Below are 21590 nucleotides of genomic sequence, written 5' to 3'. Positions count from 1 at the left end.
GGACTTGGTCACTGCATTTTTTTCTATAGCTGGAATTCTTCTCTTCACTCTGCTTGACTTTAGCCTTGGCTCTACCTGACCTGATTAGAGAAGGGCCAGCTCCAATACACAATACCATTGTATTCAGCATGGAGGCCCGAGAGATAGTACAGGAATTAAAGCACTTGCCTTGCATGTAGATGATCCTAGTTCTACTCCTAGCTCCTCATGGTCCCCTGAGCACTTTCTTGGAGCTATTTCTGAACAGAGCTGGAAGCACCATTAGTGTGACCTCCAGAGGCCCCCCCCCCCCCAATGAACAAAGTGTGCTAAGCATGAACCCTCTGATTGTGTATCCAGAATCGGGTGAACAAACCCCATTGGTTCCTACTACTGCTGAATGTGGAGGTTGAAGTAGGCTAGTCAAAGCACTGCCATCATTTTGGAGCTTGAAGGCATAGAATCACATTTGAACCAATCCAGAATCTCCCAACACCCACATTCTATGTGTCCACTGTCCATACACACAACACATGGCTCCTTTCTCTCCAGCTTAGAACCACAACAGCTGTGACACAGCTGTACTAGAGCTGTAATAGTCATTCTAAATCTGCCCTGAATTTTCTGTTTTACCTTGGTTTTCTCTTCAGCAAGTTTTGTTTCACAATCCTATTGGCCTTTGACTCAGATATCTTCAACAGATGGTTTTTTGTTTTGTTTTGTTTTTAGGTCACACTGCTCAGGCATTACTCTTGAATCTATGCTCAGAAATCATTCCTGGCTGGCTCGGTGGCCATATGGGATGCTGGGAATAAAGCAGGGGTCTGTCAGGGTTTGGGCACGTGCAAGGCAAACGCTCTACTGCTGTGCTATATAGCTCAGGCCCCAACAGATGTTTTTTTATTGGTCAGATTTATGGTCAGCCCCCAATACCATCTGTTCCTATGTGTTTTTTCCCCTAGGGCAGGATTATCTTCATTTCCTACCTGCTGTGGCTCCCACACTTGCCATTTCTGTCTACAATCCTGCTCCTTCTTGCAGACCCTGACAGCTCATCCTATGTTACTGCTGCTGCTGTCTGGCTCCCTTTAACTTCCTTCCCCTCAAAACCTCTTACACACTTTATTCTCTGTTAAATTGTTGGTTTGTTTAAAACAGCTCTGTACCTTAATCCTTCATATTGCCACACACATATCAAACACAGTGTTAAATATTTGGTGATTATGATTATGACATAGTTGGTGGTTTATGATTTCTTTCATTTTTTCTTTTTAGTTATTATTGCATTTTTTTGTTTTGTTTTGGGTCATGCCCAGTGATCCTCAGGGGTTACTCCTGGCTCTGCACTCAGGAACTACTCCTGGAGGTGCTCCCAGGAACATATTGTCATGCTAGAAATTGAACTCCTGTTGACTGCAGGCAAGGCAAAAAATGCCTTACATGCTGTACTGTCTTTCCAGTTCCAATTACTGCATTAAAAGAAAACTTTCCATATAAGCTTGCTGACTGTGCTGATGATTATTTGTTAGCGACAAGGCCATACCAAACTCCTAATCCTGTTAAAGACTTTATCATTATTATGTATACTTGTGTTTTGGCTTCTCTTTTTTGTTTGTTTGTTTTGTTTTGTTTTTTGGCCACACCCAGTGACACTCAGTGGTTACTCCTGGCTATGCACTCATAAATCGCTCCTGGCTTGGAGACCATATGGGATAACGGGGGATTGAACTGTGGTTGTTCCTAGGTTAGCGTGTGCAAGGCAGATGCCTTACTGCTTGCACCACTGCTCCAGCCCCATTTTTTTTTAAAAGTCTCAATAAGGGAAAACATATCCTTAATCTTTGTATTCCTTAAAATAGCTTTATATATAGGAGAGCTGGAATAAAAGATTTATAAAAGATTATACCCTTCTGGGTGATTTATTGTAAATGATCACCTCACATCTATTTTATCTCTAGACATTTATCACTTAGATCACTTGTTCACAATTATTATTCTTAGCTCAGGACTGTATAAGATTCTTTTAGTATCTTTCCCATTCATGCAGAATCTTCCAACTCCTATTTGTTTTCTGGTCATGCTTTCCCATTATATTCTTGAAATTTCCTCAGGAACACACAGCCTCACAGAAGCCAGACTCAGGAATTTTTTTGGGATATACTCTCAGTTCTTGACACTAGGAGCAAATAGATCTCTGCTGTTTGCTTTTTTAAAATACGATGTCCAGAAGTGCTTTGCAGATTACGGCAATAATAAAGCCAAATAGATGTTGGTTATTTGCCTCTAAGCTCAAACATTTTCCTGCCTGTCCAAAATGGCTTTAATTCACATAAAATTTACATAGGTCTTTTTGTAATAATTGAATGATTAGGCATATTATCTCAGGAAAATGAGAAATTCACTTAGAAATAAAAGGTGTAAAAAAAGCTTAATCTGATTAATGAAAGAATGAAACATTTTACAGAGGCATGAAAATACAAATTGTGAAATCTACATAATATCAAACATTATTTGCAAAAAAAGAAAGAACAAAAATGTGGGCATTAGATATGGGCAAAATGCCCATCTACAAGAGATTTTTAGTGATATTTTCAAATGTCTCAGAGAAAAATAAGGTAATATTAGCATAAAAGGAGTCTTTATGGATTTATTTTCTTCATGCCAAATAGAATTGTTACACATGTATAAATCTACTCTTCTGCATTTCAGCTTCTCTCTACAACCCTGCCTACACTTTCCATCTCTACCAGCTAGCACACACACAAACACACACACACACTGCCTCATACATAATCATACATAAGCACCACCTTATGTATACCATATATACATACATCATACATACACTCTACATAGCACACCTCACCACACAGCCATACATGAGTACTATACCCATGCATGCCACACTCAACACACAAACACACATTTATCACAAAACCACTTTATCTTTGTGTATTTAAATTGAAAATCAAGGCTGGAGAAAATTGTATAATAATGATGAAAGCCTTTGTGAAAGGCTATGATCACAGTGGTCTGAAAGTAGCATTATTTACAGTTGTTTTCATGAGCTACTTCTATCTAATACTTACAGTAAAAGTTGTTATTTGAGAGGCTTTGTGAATTCTTTGATCACAGCTTTTGTTGGGAAAAATGAGGTATGAGTGGTTCATTTTATGCTGAAGCTTTTGTCATCACCATTTATAACTGTTCTGTTTATTTGCTTGTGAGAGCCATTCAGAAAGCTGATGAATGTGTTTTATGAGAGACGATAAGAGCCCCACAATTTGTTTTGATTATCTCCATTTGGATTCTTCATAAGCAGGTGCCATCATTTGAAATTGGATTTGGCAGTGGCTTGCATATGTAAATATTAGATGCATGAAATGAAAGCTCATTCAAACAATCTTTATCGGTAAGAATAGAAGAGCTTTACTACTGCACCATAGTTCTGTTTTTATTGATTTTGTGCATAAAAATGTCTAACATACATATGCCTGAACATATTCATAGATGGGTTGTTTCCATTGTACAAATATAGAACTTGCAGATTTTCAGCATTTTTTATGAATTTATGTAAATGTACTAAAATTATATCTGAGCCTATGATGTTTTTATATCTGTAAGTTACAGATTTCTCCTTTGGAAATTGCACTGAGAATTGTTTCAGTTTGATTATTATTATTGAAATCTAATGATAAAAATAATTTGTTTAAGCATTAGGTTTTTCTTTGTCTTTTTCTTTTCTTTCTTTCTTTTTTTTTGTTTTGTTTTTGGGCCACACCTAGTAATGCTCAGGGGTTACTCCTGGCTTTGTGCTCAAAAATCGCTCCTGTCTTGGGGGACCATATGAGATGCCAGGGAATCAAACCACAGTCTGTTCTAGGTTAGCGTGTGCAAGGCAAATGCACTACCACTTGCACCACCGCCCCAGCCCCAAGCATTTTAGTTTTTTTCTTATTATTTTTGTTTGTTTGGGTCACACCAAGCAGCAATCAGAGTTATTCCTGGCTCTGTTCTCAGAAATTACTCCTGGCAGTGCTTGAGGGATCATATGGGATGCCGGGATCTAACCCAGGTCAATTATGTGCAAGGCAAAAGCCCTATCCACCATGTTACACTTTAGCCACTGGATTTTTCCTTCTTGTATGTTGTCCTTAGTTAATAAAAATTAGATTAAGAAAGAACAAAATTTTTTCTTATGTGCACCAAAAAAAAAATAATAATAAGATTATACTATTTTCTATCTCCACAGCAAATCAAGAAAACCTTCCCAGTTTGTTGCACAAGTTTTGCCTGAATTCTAGGTTTTTATGAATTCAGAAAAAATTCACAAATATGCTTTTTTTTTAGAAATATGTTTTTAACAAAGTAAAGGGTTAACTGAATGGGGTCTTCAAAAGTATAAGTGGAATGAGTAATTAGGAATAGATCTAAAGTATAGCCAATTACATTATAAACCTTAGTTGTATCTTGATAAATTCTTAAAATGCAAGATTCCTGAACTCAGGGTGTACCCTTTAAAGGTACCCTTTAAATATATTTCTTCATGTGACTGGGTTTTTCTTTAAGTAAGCTGCTATGTGCTTGACATCTTCATTCTCTTCCTCTCATTCTAATGCCCTGAGAATGCTACTATGAAGCTTTTCTGAACTGTAGCTGCTGACTTTAACACCTATAAGAACCAGAGTGAAACACATGTCACATCATACTATAGCTATTCTCACACCATATATTTTTATGGCAATTCTTTAAAGCCTGGGATTGGTATTTATCTTCATGGTTTAAAGAACAAACTCATAGCCTGACAGATAATGCTCAATAAATTTTGAATGAATAAAAAATGTTTATTTGTTTATTTATTTTGCTAGCACTATTTAGACAAAGCTTATTGATGACTGGTACAAACAAGGCTCAACTTATTTTTGATTGCTTTATTAAGGAACTCTCTAGACAGCATTAACATCCTTAGCGCAAGTGGGAGAGAACATTTGAATATGGCTATTTGGGGGAAGGTCAGTTCCCATCAGACATATTATACTCACAGTGCACAGTTTATGAGTCCCTTCCTTCCTCATAGCAAGGAGGCTCTGAGTTGAAATGCTAACTAAGATCTTGGTTGTGGCACCAAACTAAATCCCCATCTGATAATCTCTATAAAATTCAATGTAAAGATAAGTGGATGGGGCCCAGAATAATGCAGTTAACAGCAGAGCTTGACACAAATACAAACCTTCAGATTCCTATCAGTCCTTTAATAAAGTCCTGTACATGATTTTAAGGGAAAATCAGTATGCACTTGGGACTGGAATCTTTTAACTCTTGAGTGAAGATCCAGGAATAAGTCCTAAGTGCTACCAGGTATGACCCCAAAACCAAAAAAAATTAATTAAAAAGCTATGAAATAGTGTCAATTTTTTTTTTTTATTTAAAGGCCACATTCAGTGGTATTCAGGTCTGACTCCTGACTCTGTGGTCAGGTATCACTTCTGCTGGATCTCCAGGAATCACCTGGGTTTTGGGTTTAAACTCAAATTGACCATATCCAAGGCAAGAGCCATACCCACTGAACTATTGCTCTATCTCCTAAATAGTGTTACTTTTAGCTGAAAAGAATCTAGATACTAAATATCAGAAGGGATAGATAATTTATCACTGTCAAAAATTAAATTGCTTGGAATTTATTCTCGTTAACTAACAAAAGTATCTCCAAAATCAATTAGTATGAGAATGGAATTATTTTGCTTGATGACATAAATTATTTGAGAAAGTAATTTCTCACTAGATGTTTTGTGTCAAATTACATATTCACACATTTCCCAAGGATATCTATGTCTTATTCTTGTGCCTTTTCTTGGCACCTGGTAATTTTGTAATCCAGATTCTTGCAAAGACTATAACTTTGAGTGTACAACTATCCAATTTTTATGAAAGAGTTGCTTATGAGAAATAATTTTCATGAAGGACTGACTTGGAGGATATGCAATTTATTCATTTCTCATCTAGATAACTTAAATATTATTTATGGTTTAGATCATTAGCTCTCCAGTAAAAAAAAAAAAAAAAAACTTCCTGTCAGTTTTCCCTTTACTGATCAGGATAATTGAAAAAAAAATACATCTGTCCTTGTGGATTTCTGAGCTGTGTTGTAAGAGAGCAAGCAGAAAACTATCACAGTTTTCTAGACAGGAAACCAATAAGTTATCAAGACAGGTACATCACAGTAGCATGAAACTATTAATCTGTATGTCAGAAAGCAAAATGAGCATTACTATATTTATAGAGAGATTAAGAAAATCGCTATGGACCAGAGATCACTCTGTAAGCTGAGCTCAAATGTTGCATGCAGAAAACTGCATTTTAATACTCAGAAATGTGTGGTCTTCTGAACTCTGCCAAGAACAAACCCTGAGCACAGAGCTTGGAGTAGTCCTGAGCCCTGACAATTTTGATCCCAAAACAAAGAAAAAAGGGCTTGTGAATCCTACTTTAAAAAATATACAGATTCTTCTAAAAAAAGAAAAGAAAAACAACCAGATTAAGTGTGATTGCTATCAAAATAGTAATGGCATTCTTGAGAACAAAAACTATTAAAGTCTATATGGAACCTCAAAAGACTCTAAATAGCAAAAAAAAAAATCTGAGAAAAATGAATGGAGGGATGGGGCTAGAGAGATAGCACAAAGGTATAACATTTGCCTTGCACACAGCTGACCCAGGACAGACTGGGGTTCAATTCCTACCATCCCATATGGTCCCCTGACGCTGCCAGCAGCGAAGAGCCAGGGTGTAACCCAAAACAAAACAAAACGGAATGGAGGTATTATGCTCTCTGACTTTAAACTATGTTACAATACAAAAGTAATAAAAACAGCTTGATACTGGAATAAAATGGATGGATGTATGGTTTAACCTAATAAAATAGAACCTAAAATAAACTCTGATATATGCAGTTAATTAACAAGGAATCAGTTACTAAAGGTAATGGAGAAAGGTAAGACTCCACTATTGTTGAGAAAGCCAAATAACCACTATAAAAGAATGAAATTGAGTCATTAGTTCACATCATGAGTAAATTCTAAAAGGATTAAATAGGGACTAGAGAAATAGTAAAGGGATGGGTAAGGTGCTTGTGCTTGCCTTGCATGCAGCTGACCTGGGCTTGACCTAAATGCCCTAAATGCATCTTGCATCCTGCTAGGAGTGATCCTTGACCACAGAGCCAGGAGTGACTTTGAGAACCACCAGATATGGCCCTAAAACAAAACAAAACAAACAAAAAAACAACAAAAATTTTTAATAATTTTTATTGTGACCAATGTGAATTACAAGTCTTTTACAGTTAAATTTAAAGTACATAGTGGCAGTGAATTAGGGACATTCACACCACCAGTGTTGTCTTATCTCCACCTCTATTCTCAGCATGCATCACATATCGTCCCTCTTGCCCCCTGGACTACTAGTGTAACAGGTCCCTTTTGTGTATAGGTTGTTGTAGATTGGGTTATCTTGAATCTGTTGTTGTTGACTTTAGATTTGGTGTTTATGTTTGATCATTTTTTATTTCCACTCAATGTTCATGCAACTGTTTGCTCCTGGTATCATCTACGTTTTTTCTCCCTCAATTTATGAGGCAGAACAAGATGATTCAAATTTGTGGTTCCATTGGGGAAAAAATGCTGGGAGGAGTCTGTCTAGAAGCAGTAGATTTAAAAGAAGAAAGAAAAAGAAAAGAAAACAAGCAGTGAAAACAGCAGCAATGAAAAGACAACAAAACAACAACACCAAGAAGAAAAAAAAGAAATAAAAAGGAGAGGGGGCTGGTGTGGCAAGGTATTTTTATTATTTGTGCATAGGCACAGTAAGTATTGGAGAAATTAGAAAGGGAATTAATTCCCTTGGCCTAAGAGATACAGGGTTTCTCCCCCCTAAGAGCATACTGTCATAGGAACAACTACTGGCTCATTGTTGAACCCCAAGGTCTTTTTATGGTGTCCGGAAACGTTCTGCTCAATGTAGCTGTCAAAATCAGTTCTCTGTAATTAGAGATCCTGGTATTTGCACAGGTCATAAGATAAAGTCTAGAATAGAGTTTTACTTTATGGATCCAGAAGTTCTGCTCCATCACAGTTGTAGCCAATTTTTGTAATTAGTAGTCTTGGTTTTTGCACAGATCCTAGGACAGAGCTTAGGATAGAATCTTTCCTTATGGTCCTAGAAATTCTGGTCAGTCGTGGTAGTCATAGTCAGACCTCTGGATTTAGAGATCTTGGTTTTTGCGCAAATCCTAGGTTGAAGCCTTGGCAAGGATCTTTCATTTTGGTCCCAGGAAAAGTTCTACTCAGTTACAGTTGTCAAAGTCAGTCTTCTGTAATTAGTGATCAAAGGATGGAGTTTCTTCTGATTTAATCTTACCATTTGGTGATGAAGTAGGGCAACCTGCTCTTCGATCAAGTTGTTGTTTCCTCTTCATCAGGGTGTCATATCAGCCTGGTGCAAGATGGTGTCAGAAAGGTATTAGACACTACCCAGAGGGTGCTGTTGCAGGGAACTGTGTCAGTTTACAGTTGAGATCTGGGGGTTCAGGGTTGGATGGTCTAAGTTGAGTCCCCATGACAAATTTTCAGGGTGGTAGGTGCCCCTGTATTCTAAAATTTATGGGTTCTTATCCCTAGTAGATAAGGGCTTATTTCTATATATAAGATTTCCCCCTTTTTAGTCTGCCTATACAAAAGGAAATGGTGCCATATTATATTGCTTGTACATTTTTGGGAAAGAATGACAGGCTATACTTTCTCTGTGCCCTGATTTTGCCCTGAGCTTTTATCCCAAGCAAGACTTTTTCTTTTAGAATTGATGGTTGCAGCTTCTAGCCGGGGCACAAGATGTGGGTGTCTTTTTGCTTTGGGAGCTGGGTGGTGGCTTATTGGGGCTGGAGGTCAGTCTTGGTACCTAATAAATTAAAAATTGAGGGTAAAGAGGGTTAAATGTGAGGAGGGGGTAACGAATCCAAAACAAAAAATATTTTTTATTAAAGAGTTGGATGTTGTATCTAATGTGTAAACTATCCAGAATAAAATACAGGGCTATGGGCTGGATACACATGGCCAACCCAGGTTCATTTCCTGGCATGTCTAGTCTCTTGAGCCCCACCAGGAATGAGCCCTGATTGCAGAGTCAGGAGTAAGTCTTAATCACTGCTGGATATGGCCCCCAAACAAAACAAAAATGTAGGCTATACCCTTTATGATATTGGCTTCACTGATGTCTTTGTGGATTTGAATTGTAAAGGAAGGCAAAAACAAAAATAAACAAATGGATTACATTAAATTAAAAAGCTTCTAAAGATGCTCCTTATAGAAACAAAAAGCTGTCCTTCTGAATGAGAGATTTATGCACATTTGAGAACAGAGACTAATAGCCAAGATATGTAATGAAATCACAAAACTCAGTAATAAGGAGGAAAACTCTCAAATTACGCAAGTTAAATTAATAGGGAGAAGAGATAAGTGACCTTTCTTCAAAGAGGACAGTCAACAAATATCTAGGAAGAATGCTCATTATCACTTATTGTCAGGAACATGCAAATTGACATTACAATGACATATTACCTCATACCTATGAGAAGGGCCTATAGATATTAAAAAATTTAAAGACAACCAATATCAGAGACGTGGGGTGGGGCGAATCCTTGCACACTGCTGGCATGCAAATCAGTCCCACTTCTAGAGAAAATGGTCTATGGTCTCGAACTATTAAAAATAGATGTATTGGGGCCGGGAAGGTGGCGCTAGAGGTAAGGTGTCTGCCTTGCAAGCACTAGCATAGGACGGACCGCGGTTCGATCCCCCGGTGTCCCATTATGGTACCCCCAAGCCAGGGGCGATTTCTGAACACATAGCCAGGAGTAACCCCTGTGCGTCAAACGGGTGTGGCCGAAAAACCAAAAAAAAAAAATAGATGTATTATTTTATCCTGTATTTCTACTGTAAGGTATTATTCTAAGATAAGAAACACTGATATAAAGAGATGGGTTTACTGCAGTGTTATTTATAATATCCATGGTAAGGAAACAATTATAGTGCCCAGTGACAATTTAGTGGATAAAGAAGACATGTATGTATATGTGTGTATGTGTGTATGTGTTTATGCAGACATATATATGTATAATACATATAGATGGAGAAAGAAAACTGCTAGGTGATTTTACTCATATATGTACCATATAAAGAAACATTCCAAAGACCAGATAAAGCAAATTAAAGCAGATTCACAGATTATAGTTTTAAAACTGAGTTTACTAGAGAGGAGGAGTTCAGTGGATAATGCTGTTGGTACTTTGGTGGATGACTTGGTGTGGTAAAAATGCATTGGAAGGATATGAAGGTATGCTTTCAAAAGATTTCAAAACATTAGCTCAGTGAAACAAATTATTTTTAATTATGGTGAATCAAAAATCCTGCACTGGCGAAGAAAGAGACTAGTTATATAGGACATAAGAGAGGCATTTCTGCATATGGAGTTGCTGCCAGGTCCACCCATATTCCACTTCAGAGGAAACTATGTAAGTCTTTCAACCAGATGAAAATGTTAGACTATGATCAGGAGAAATGGTGTAGTGTAGAGCATCTGCCTTAGAAGTGAACAGTCTCAAATTCAAGTTTCCAGTAACCCAATATACAGAATGTGGTACTGGCAGTCAGTTCTCTTTGAGAGCTTAGAAGCTATACTCTCTGTGATACCTAACATCATGGGTGATTTCTGATTGCATCATCATAGAAATGGGGTGGGGGTGGGATCCTGGTGAGTACTACATCTAGAAAGAAAAAAAGATTCTAGAACCATGAATGGTAAGTGCGACTCTGGCAAGCAAATGTGTAAGCATCACAGTGACCTCCAGCAAGCATCATGACCTTGTGTTTTTTTGTTTTGTTTTGTTTTGTTTTTTTTTGGTTTTTCGAGCCACACCCGTTAGATGCTCAGGGGTTACTCCTGGCTACGCACTCAGAAATTGCCCCTGGCTTGGGGGGACCATATGGGACGCCGGGGGATCGAACCGTGGTCCTTTCCTTGGCTAGCGCTTGCAAGGCAGACACCTTACCTCTAGCGCCACCTCGCCGGCCCAGACCTTGTGTGTTTTAAATAATGTGAAAAGCATTGCAGCTAAAAGAAATTACAAATCTCCATGACCTGATGTGTGACCCCAGCAACACCATAGGTAAAAAGAATATATGAGCATTATGCCCAAGTGTGTTAGCAACCCTGGGTCATTGCCACAACCACCACCATAAGTGAAAAGGATAGTGGAATACAAAAGTAAAAGAAAGAAAAAAAAGAAATGAGTCAAATGAAGAGTCAGTATTAGTAACTTGTACAAAAAATGACAGAGCATGCTGTCATGTTACTCATTTAAGACCAGCAAATATGATATTGGAATAGAGCAGAGAGTTCAGAAATAGACCATGATATAAGTAAAGTTAATATATGCTAAAGGCTGCAAGTTCTGTCCAATTAGAACAAGATAGATTATAAAATCAATGTCACAGGGCTTTCTATCAAAAGGATGCTAGACTAAATGTCATTTGGAGTAATGATCTAATGTTAAAAATAGAACTTTAAAGGTATTAGTGGAAAATAGAGAAGAATACATGAAGAATTTTTTGGAAGGGTGGGGGAGACTGTGCCAAGTAAGACAGTAACCTGTAATCCATAAAGGAAAATGTATCGAGATTTTTCAGCATAAGGATTGAAATCTTTTCATGACCATATGGCCATTTATATAAGGCCTAAAGAAGAACAGCAGGTTTTCAACTATTATGACATTGTTTCATGTACAAGGATTTTGATCAAAGTGATGATATAATAAAAGTAAAAAAATAATCACCATCATATAAAAGTACACAAATGGCATAAATTGAGAATGTGAACCACCAATAAACCCATCAAAAGAACAAACCCCTTTAGTGATAAAAGAATGGTAATCAAAGTGATTGATGGCATAAAGCCATCAGGTTCATGGAATTTGTTTTTTTTTTTTGCTTGGGGGGGTCACACTTTCAGGGCTTACTATTGGTTCTAATCTTAGAGATCACTCCTGGTGCAGCTTGGGGGTACCTGGAGTTGTATCTGGGTCAATTACTTGCAAGACAAGTGCCCTAACCACTGGACAGTTGTTTGGGTAGATTAGAAAACCTTTTTATTTTCTATTATTAACTTTTGTTTTATCACTTAATTTTGAAATTTAATTTTTATATTGTCACCTTGAAATTACAAAGTTTTAATGATTGGGTTTCATGCATATGTCCCAATGGTCCTCAAACTACAGCCTGTGGGCCACATATTGTATTTATTCCCATTTTGTTTCTTCACTTCTAAAAAAGATATATGCAGTGTGCATAGAAATTTGTTCATAATTTTTGTTTTTACTATAATCTGGCCCTCCAACAATCTGAAGGACAGTGAACTGGCCCCCTGTTTAACAAGTTTGAGGACCCTATACCAATCACTTCACCTCTATCTACTTCCCTCCACCAATGTCCTCCTCACTCACATTTTCCTCATACCAGTCTGCTTCTACAAAAGGAGCTTTCTTTCTTTCTTTCTTTTCTTTCTTTCTTTCTTTCTTTCTTTCTTTCTTTCTTTCTTTCTTTCTTTCTTTCTTTCTTTCTTTCTTTCTTTCTTTCTTCCTTTTTCTTTCTTTCTTTCTTTCTTTCTTTCTTTCTTTCTTTCTTTCTTTCTTCCTTCCTTCCTTCCTCCTTCCTTCTTCCTTCCTTCCTTTCTTCCTTCCTTCCTTCTTTCTTTTTCTTTCTCTTCTTTCTTTCTTTCTTTCTTTCTTTCTTTCTTTCTTTCTTTCTTTCTTTCTTTCTTTCTTTCTTTCTTTCTTTCTTTTGTCTTTCTTTCTTCTGTCTTTCTGTCTCTCCTTTCTTTCATTCTCTCTATCTTTCTCTTTCTCTCTTTCTTTTGTTCTCTCTTTCTCTTTCATTATTTCTTCTTTCTTTCCTTCTTTCTCTTTCTTCTTTTTCTTTCTTCCTTTCCTTCTTTCTTTCTTTTTCTTCCTTTTTCTTTCTTTCTTCCTTTCTTTCTCCTTTCCTTCCTTCCTTCCCTCCCTCCTTCCTTCCCTCCCTCCTTCCTTTCTTTCTTTCTTTCTTTCTTTCTTTCTTTCTTTCTTTCTTTCTTTCTTTCTTTCTTTCTTTCTTTCTTTCTTGCTTTTTCTTTACATTTTGTGTTGTTTTTATTTTGCACTGTTGCTGATCAGGTTTTATACATAACACTTTATTGCCTCTCAGCACCACCTTCTCCTCCTGGTTGAACACTTTCCTCCACCATAGATGCTTCTCACTGCCCTCACCCTGTCTTATTTAACAGCCTCAAAGGGCTTATTTTCTACTGAATATCAGTTTTCATGTTCTTTGTATCCATTGTCTTTGGGTGTTCAATATTCCACCATTATGTTTCTTGTTTGTTTTTGTTTTGGGGCCACACCCAGCGATTCTCAGGGGTTACTCATGGCTCTGCACTCAGAAATTTCTCCTGGCACGCTTGTGGGACCATATGAGATGTGGGGAATTGAACCCAGGTCCATCCCGAGTCAGCCGTATGCAAGGCAAACATCCTACCACTGCGCTATCACTCTGGCACCCACCATTATGTTTTTTTATATCCCATATATAAGAGAGGTCATTCGGTGTCTGTTTCTCTCCTTCTAACTAACTTCAGTCAACATGATACTCTTAGGTCCCTCCCTGTAGTAGCAAATTACATAAAGTTATATTTTCTTATGGCTAAGTAGTATTCCATTGTGTACCACAGTTTCTTTATCCAGTCATCTCTTTTTGGACACTTAGGTTGTTTCCATATTTTGGCTATTATGACAGACTTCTAAAAAATTATTTTATTTTGGGGGTTACAATATTATTAATAAGTGTTTCTAATGGACATGATTCCAATACCAGACCCATCATCAGTGTACCTATCTTACTCTGACAATAACTCCAAGCCCCTCTCCCTCAGACTCCTCCAACTCAGTTGTGTGGATCAGTTTCCCCCATTGTTGCTATTCTTTGGGTATCTTTAAATTCAACATATAAGACAAATCATTCTGTACCTGACCCTGTCCTTCTGACAGACTTCACTCAGCATAATATCCTCTATTTTCATACATGTTGCCACAAATTGCATGATTTTGTTGTTTCCTAGACTGGCAAACACTTTATTTTTTTCTCACACCCAGAGACTCTCAGGGGTTACTCCTGGCCAAGGCACTTAGAAACTACTCCTAGCAGGCTTGGAGACCATATGGGATGACGGGTTTCCCACCTGGGTCAGGCACATACGAAGACCCACTATACTATTGCTCCAGCCTTCTGGCAAACTTGTTAAAAAATGTCAAGTATCAGTATTTATGAGAATATCAACAAGCAGATTCTCTTCAAGCCCTAGTTACTTTGACCTTTTTACACAAAGAAACACAGATATAGTCCTTCAAATGGTTAATGTCCTTCAAATGGCTAATGTAGGTTTGGCCCCAACTTAGAGGATTCTTTCCCACAGAAATAAAAGTACTAGAACTTTAAAGATGTTTGGATAAGATTGTTTGTTCCTGCTTTGGTTATGGCAGCAAATCTGAAGCTACTTGAAAGTTCATCCAAATAAAAGGTGCTTGACCAGAACAATAGGACAGTGAGTCGGATACTTACTTACCTTGCATATGGCCTGCCTGGATTTGGTCCCCAACACCACACATGATTCTCTGAGCATAATAGAAGTAATCCCTGAGTGCAGAGCCAGTAGTAAAACCTAATCAGAAGGTCAGGTGTGGCACCAAAGCAAACAGACATAACCCATTATAGGGCTGTAATTTGTCAATCCTGCAGAATTTGGTGGAGTTACTTAAAAATGAGGTAGATTTTGAAAAGAAAATCTTTAAAATATATTGCTAAGAGTAGAGGTAGGATAAGTGTGTGTGTGTGTGTGTGTGTGTGTGTGTGTGTGTGTGTGTGTGTGTGTGTTTTAACCAGCAAAGGGAAGATTTGGAAAAGATGTATAATAAACTTTAATCCTGGGTGAGGTAAGGTTGGGATATGATTTTTATTCCATGCCATAGTATTTTGAAAATTGGTCACAGTGAACAAAAATCTATTCTGTAAAAAAGCATACTTATAGCAAGGGATTTGTGGAATTGTTTATGGAACTGTCCATTGAACTGAGTTTCTCAAGTAGGCCCTTACGTTCCTTTGGGTTCCCTAGGATATTCAAAGTGTGAAGTCATATAAATAGAATGGTAGAACTCAAAGCCACAAAAAGAAAAAGTTGTAAGGGAACCATCATCTGAAAAAAAGATTGAGAAACATTGATCTGTACAACTCTTATTAAGACTTATACATAGGAATACTTGAAAATTTGCCCTCATGTACAAGGATCAATCTCCTTGATCATAAGAGAAATGTTTATTCCTTCCTCAATGGCCCCATTCCTTGGATTATTTGAGCTATTGATTTATCTTATGAAGCATTGGGCATTTAATACCTGATTGTTGCCTCCTTTGTTACCATTTCTTGGGTCCTCACAGTCAAACTGGATAGTGTACAGAGTAATCAGTGACTTGATGTGAGGTCACATGCTTTGTGTTCTTTCTATTTTCTATAATGCATTCTATAGGATACTGCTGATGTCCTATTTCCTCACCTTTATCTTACAGATTTTACGTTCATTTTAACTGATTGTATGATCATTGTTGATCATTTTGGGGAGTTGAATTAGGGATATGAATCCATAATGACCAGTAATTTTTATTTTAACAGGAATCTGTGAAAGAAAATAGTCTTAACAATGAATAGACCATCAGTCATGACCAGCTACAGATGACTTGCCATTCTAATTAAAAGGTAAGAAAATAGAGCTTATATTAATGACTAATTGTATAGTCCTTTGTTTTCTTACTGTATGTCATTTACCGATGTTCTAAATCCTGTATTTAGTTCCTGACCTTTTGCTTTGACATTATCAAACTTCAGTAACAAGAAAATAGGAGCATAGGAAATTTTGTGAGTGTCATAATGCCTTAGAGGCAAAACAGAGACAAAAATCTCCTCTATTAATTACTGTGGTTATTTTTAAGTAATTAGTTTTGTTTTGTTTTTGGTGCCATACCAGTGATACTCAAGGTTTACTCCCAACTCTGCACTCAGAAATTACTCCTGGCATTGCTCGGGAGTCACATGGAATACTTTCAATTAGAACCTGGGTCAAGTGCATGCAAGGCAAATACCCTACCTGGTATATTATCACTCCAGCCCCAATTGAGTTTTGATTGATTGATTTGTTTCTGATTTCTGAGCCACACCCACTGCCTCTCTGGGCATTTAATACCTGATTGTTGCCTCCTTTGTTGCCATTCCTTGGATCCTCACAGTCTGGCTCTTCATTCAGAAGTCACTCCTGGCAGGCTTAGGAACCAGGTGGGATGCCAGATATTGAACCAAGGTAGGCCACATGCAAAGCAAACACCCTCCTCACTGTGCTATTGCTCTGACCCCTAACTGAGTTTTTAAATAACTGTAGCGCTTTCTTTTAAATGTAGTAGTACTCATTGTAAAATACTTGAAAATAGCAGACAATGAAAATAAATACCCAAAGCATCTGTACTGAGTAAAGTCAGACAGAAGGAGAGGAACATATACAGAATGGTATATGTGTGGTATATAAAGATAAATAGTAAGAGAACAACAAATGACTGCAGCAGAACTGGGTAATTGGTCCACAGAACTACTTTGGAGGGTGGATGGAGTGGGACCAGAGGTGGAAGAGAGGAAATGTTGGGACACTGGTGGAGGAAAGAAGACATACTGGGGTGGTGTTCTGTTTTAGAAAGATCTATGCATAAAACTACCATAAACAGTGTTGCAATACCAATACCTCAATAAATGTAGTATGAAAGAAAAAAATTGCACTTTAAAAATATAAAAATATTGGAACTGGACATAGGTGATTAGAATGTAATCTATGTAAACTTTAGGATATTAGCCAAAGTTATTACATTAAAAATTATTATGAAAAATAATAAAATTAGTGTATAAAACTCTCCCCCAAGATATGGTGAAAACAATCTATCAATAATGTACTTCTGTAATTTTTCTTCCTTTTTATATGCATATTTAGTATATGTGATCACAATGTTTTTTATTTTTCATTTTTGTTTTATTTGGGGGCTATATATAGCAATGCTCAGGGGTCATTTTTGGCAGTACTTGGACATATGCAATGCCGGGGATTGAACCAGGTTCTGCCATGTACAAGGCAAAATTTTTACCCCTATACTGTCTCTTTAATTTTGTAATTAAAAAAACAATATGTTCAATACATATTTACCTTCACTTTCATAGTTTAAATGGATATTCTTGAACTCGTATTGAAACATTCTAAGTCTAGGAACAGATTTTAGGAACAAATAATAATTACCACTGTGATCATTTTGATAGCCATTTGCTACTACCAAAATATCCTCAGACATTACTATACTTCTTGTACCTGGATCATCTTGGTTATTTAGTAAATGTCTGTAACAACCTTTGAATCCAGGTGACATTTCAGGACCTCTCTCTGTCATGAGTATGTTTTGTGCTGCTTAAAGGAAGTTTTTCCTTTAAAAACCATTTACCCTTTTATTCCTCTATGTCAGTAATGAGTGATTTACAAAGTAATTTAAAAAACCTTGGGGACACCTGTCTTTTATTCATGTGAATTACTGGCCTCTTGTCAATGCTGTTTGTTCAAGTACTCCTAAGAGTTGTTCTTGTCATTTCTTGGTTTTAAAATGAAATGAGGGAGGCATATTCTTTAGGAATATCTTCATTCTATTGACTCTATAAGACAGTGGAAAGGTTAAAGGAAATCTCTTTTTATTATGAATATATATGAAATTTGAATCACAAACATACCTAATAGAGAAATAAAGTGAAAGTTTCAACAGAGCATTTATAAATGAAGTGCCAAAGCAATAACACAACAGGTAGGGTGCTTGCCTTGCATATAATCAGTCTAGTTTTTATTTTCAGCACCATATATGGTATCCCCAGATGGCCAAAAGTTATACCTGTGCACAGAACCAGGAGTAAACCCTGAACACCACTGGGTGTGGCCCAAAACCAAACAAATTTTTTAAAAAAGAAATATGAAGAATGAAACCAACATGACAAAAATTCTCAGTTCTTTTGTTCATTATATAAATGCAGAATAAATTACTTTCTTTGCCTAGATGTAAATTAACATAATGTTTTGTTGGGTTTTGTTTATTTGGGCTTCTCAAGCAGTTTTCAGGAGGCCTAAGGGCTATTTAACCAAGCAACCAGAGATTTTAATGCTAAGATTCAGTGAATGACCTGGGACCACCAAGAACACACAGGGGGTGTGGTCACCAGAAAATGCAAAGGATCAAACTGCTGACCTCTGAACTCCCTCCCCTCCTCTAGATTTTTAAATGAAAATATATAATGCTGGTATAATCACTAGGATAGTGTGCTACTTTTGCCAGTCATTATTCTATAAATCTGTGTCAGCTCTAATGAGATGTACTATTAGAGAATATAAAGTGGACTGGCCGTAGCTCAGCAGTTACTTCGCTGTCACAAAGCTTTGCTTTGAAACCAATCACCTCTGGAGGTTCGAGTCCTGTGGGTGCTTCCCAGTCCTTTTAAAAAGAAAAAGAAAAAAAGAATATAAAGTGAAGTTTTAGTTCTAATAAAGAAAAATAAGGAATATGTTAAATGTTCACTAGTAAATTTGTGGTACATTTTATGATAAAAATTATTCTGGGTCGTATGGGAGCTCGATTTCCAGTTTTTGAAGGAATCTCCATATTGCTTTCCATAAAGGTTGAACTAGACGGCATTCCCACCAGCAGTGGATAAGAGTTTCTTTCTCTCCACATCCCTGCCAACACTGCTTGTTCTCATTCTTTGTGATGTGTGCCAATCTCTGAGGTGTGAGGTGGTACCTCATAGTTGTTTTGATTTGCATCTCCCTGATGATTAGTGATGTGGAGCATTTTTTCATGTGTCTTTTGACCATATGTATTTCTTCTTTGTCAAAGTGTGCATTTCTCCCCATTTTTTGATGAAATTAGATGTTTTTTCCTTGTAAATTTCTTTCAGTGCCTTGTATATTTTGGAGATTAGCCCCTTATCTGATGGGTAGGAATATACCCTAGGAACACAAAAATACAATACAAAAACCCCTTCCTTACACCTATATTCATTGCAGCACTATTTACCATAGCTAGACTCTGGAAACAGCCAAGATACCCTTCAACAGATGAATGGCTAAAGAAACTGTGGTACATATACACAATGGAATATTATGCAGCTGTCAGGAGAGATGAAGTCATGAAATTTTTCTATACATGGATGTACATGGAATCTATTATGCTGAGTGAAATAAGTCAGAGAGAGAGAGAAAGATGCAGAATGGTCTCACTCATCTATGGGTTTTAAGAAAAATGAAAGACACTCTTGAAATAATAATTTTCAGACACACAAGAGAAAAGAGCTGGAAGTTACAGCTCACCTCATGAAGCTCACCGCAAACAGGAATGAGTTTAGTTAGAGAAATAACTACGTTTTGAACTATCCTAATAATGAGAATGTACGAGGGAAATGGAAAGCCTGTCTAGAGTACAGGCAGGGGTCGGGTGGGGAGGAGGGAGATTAGGGACATTGGTGATGGGAATCTTGTACTGGTGATGGGTGGTGTTCTTTACATGACTGAAACCCAAATATAAGCATGTATGTAATAAAGTTGGTTAAATAAAAAAAAAGAAAGTTGGAAGACTTATATCAAATATACATCTATTCCAAATTTATTCCAGGATTTTTTCTCTGGATCTAAAATTGATTTATGACCATAATTTAATGCAACATACTCAATAACTCATGTTATTGCATCTTCCAGAATTTTATATATTTGTATATATATGTCCATGAGAGTATTATAAATACTCTAGAGAAAAATAGTGCATAGACTTATTTTCAACATAATCTGCACATTAATGTACCAAAATGTATTTTTAAAATAATAAGTTATGATATCATAATAATTCATTGAGGGTTAGATAGAAAAAATCATTCTGACACCTCATTGTCTAATGACTCAAAAATGACATTAAGTTTAATGAAAAGGAAAGCTTTAAAAGGAAAAATTGATAGAATGTTTGATCTCAATTTTCTTAAAAAATATACTTTTTCAGGAGCAGAGAGATAATATACCAGGTAAAGCACTTGACTTGGATGTATTTAATCTGAGTCTAGTCTGCTGCACTCCATATGAAGTATCGAACACTACCGGGAGTGATCCCTTTGGTTAAAACAGGAGTAAGCCCTGATCACCATTAGGTGTTAAACTATAATTTATACTACTAATAATAGTATATTTGGAAAATTCAAATGTATAACAAAATAGCTAAATATCAATAATTATTACTTCCAGATTGTTGGATTAAAGGTGATAGTTTTTGTCTTTCTCTATATATTTCTCATATGTATATATATGTATTTCAAATAAAATGCCTGTTTTACTTTCTTAGTGAAAAAATATGTATCAAAATTCTAAACTTGTAATGTTTAATGTAAATTCTATACATAAAATATATATAAATCTCTATATATAATATATATAAAATGTTAAATGTAAATTCTATACATTACTTGGAATTCATCAGTATAGATTTGATAACTAGAGTTCATTTGTCACCTTGAGAGGATATTTTCAGGATAGTAATAGAACAAAATTCTGGTGAACATGTTTTTAAGAGAGAGTCTGAGAGCATCTTTTTAAGAGTTTTGCTACAAGGGAAATTAAGGAAGTGAGGAGAGTGTGAAATCAAGTCTTTATTTTGTGAAATTTAAGAAATGACAGAATGCTAATGGAAATGAAATAGAGTGAAAAGTTGCTGATGAGGGGGAAAATAGAAAATTGCAGAATATGACCTTGAATAGGTGAGAGAAATAGAAGGGATCTGTAGAATTTAAATAATATTTTTTATGTTTGGAAGTTATTAACTTTTGTCACATCCATTGCCAGTATTTTCCAGCTTGATGCTTCATTTTTTATTGTCATGATTCATTTTGACAAAAGAATTGATTATTTGGAATAGTCAAATTAGTTTTTTCAAGAATGTTTTTATTGTATAAAAACCTTTGTTTATTCAGGGGTCAGATATCAGCTAAATATCCACCTACATAATTACTTTTCCTTTGTAAATCAATTTTTATTTATTTTTAAATTCCAGTTAATTTTTATTAGAAAATGGACAAAAATAATAATGTTTATGTGGAATCATAAATACCTCCCTCCAGTAGCTATAGCCATTATGAAATGACTGACAAGAAAAATGGAGGAATCATATTACCTGATTTCAAATGATACCCAAAAATGACATAAATATAACTCTATAGTATTGGGAAAAAAACACAGGGATCAACAGAATTAAAAGTCCAGAAATAAAGCCACACATTAGTCTCCTTTCAATTTATGATAAACCATTTAAAATTCTACAGATAAATGAACATATATTCATATAAATCAAAGATCTAATTATAAAGCTATAAACCATTAAAGACATT

The 21590-nt window shown here is 36.2% G+C and overlaps 1 protein-coding gene across 3 annotated transcripts in view; it reads left to right on the top strand.

Moving 5' to 3' along the window:
- Positions 1-21590, top strand: part of PIP5K1B (phosphatidylinositol-4-phosphate 5-kinase type 1 beta) — a 370177-nt gene that overhangs the window by 124631 nt on the left and 223956 nt on the right. For all 3 annotated transcript variants that reach the window (XM_049770950.1, XM_049770947.1, XM_049770949.1), the window contains exon 2: positions 15777-15860. The gene's annotated coding sequence lies outside the window, so the exon portion shown is untranslated. The remainder of the gene's footprint in view (positions 1-15776; positions 15861-21590) is intronic.

This window comes from Suncus etruscus, chromosome 3 (assembly GCF_024139225.1).
Source record: "Suncus etruscus isolate mSunEtr1 chromosome 3, mSunEtr1.pri.cur, whole genome shotgun sequence".
Lineage (NCBI taxonomy): Eukaryota > Metazoa > Chordata > Mammalia > Eulipotyphla > Soricidae > Suncus > Suncus etruscus.
This window is presented reverse-complemented; position numbering and strand designations above follow the sequence as displayed.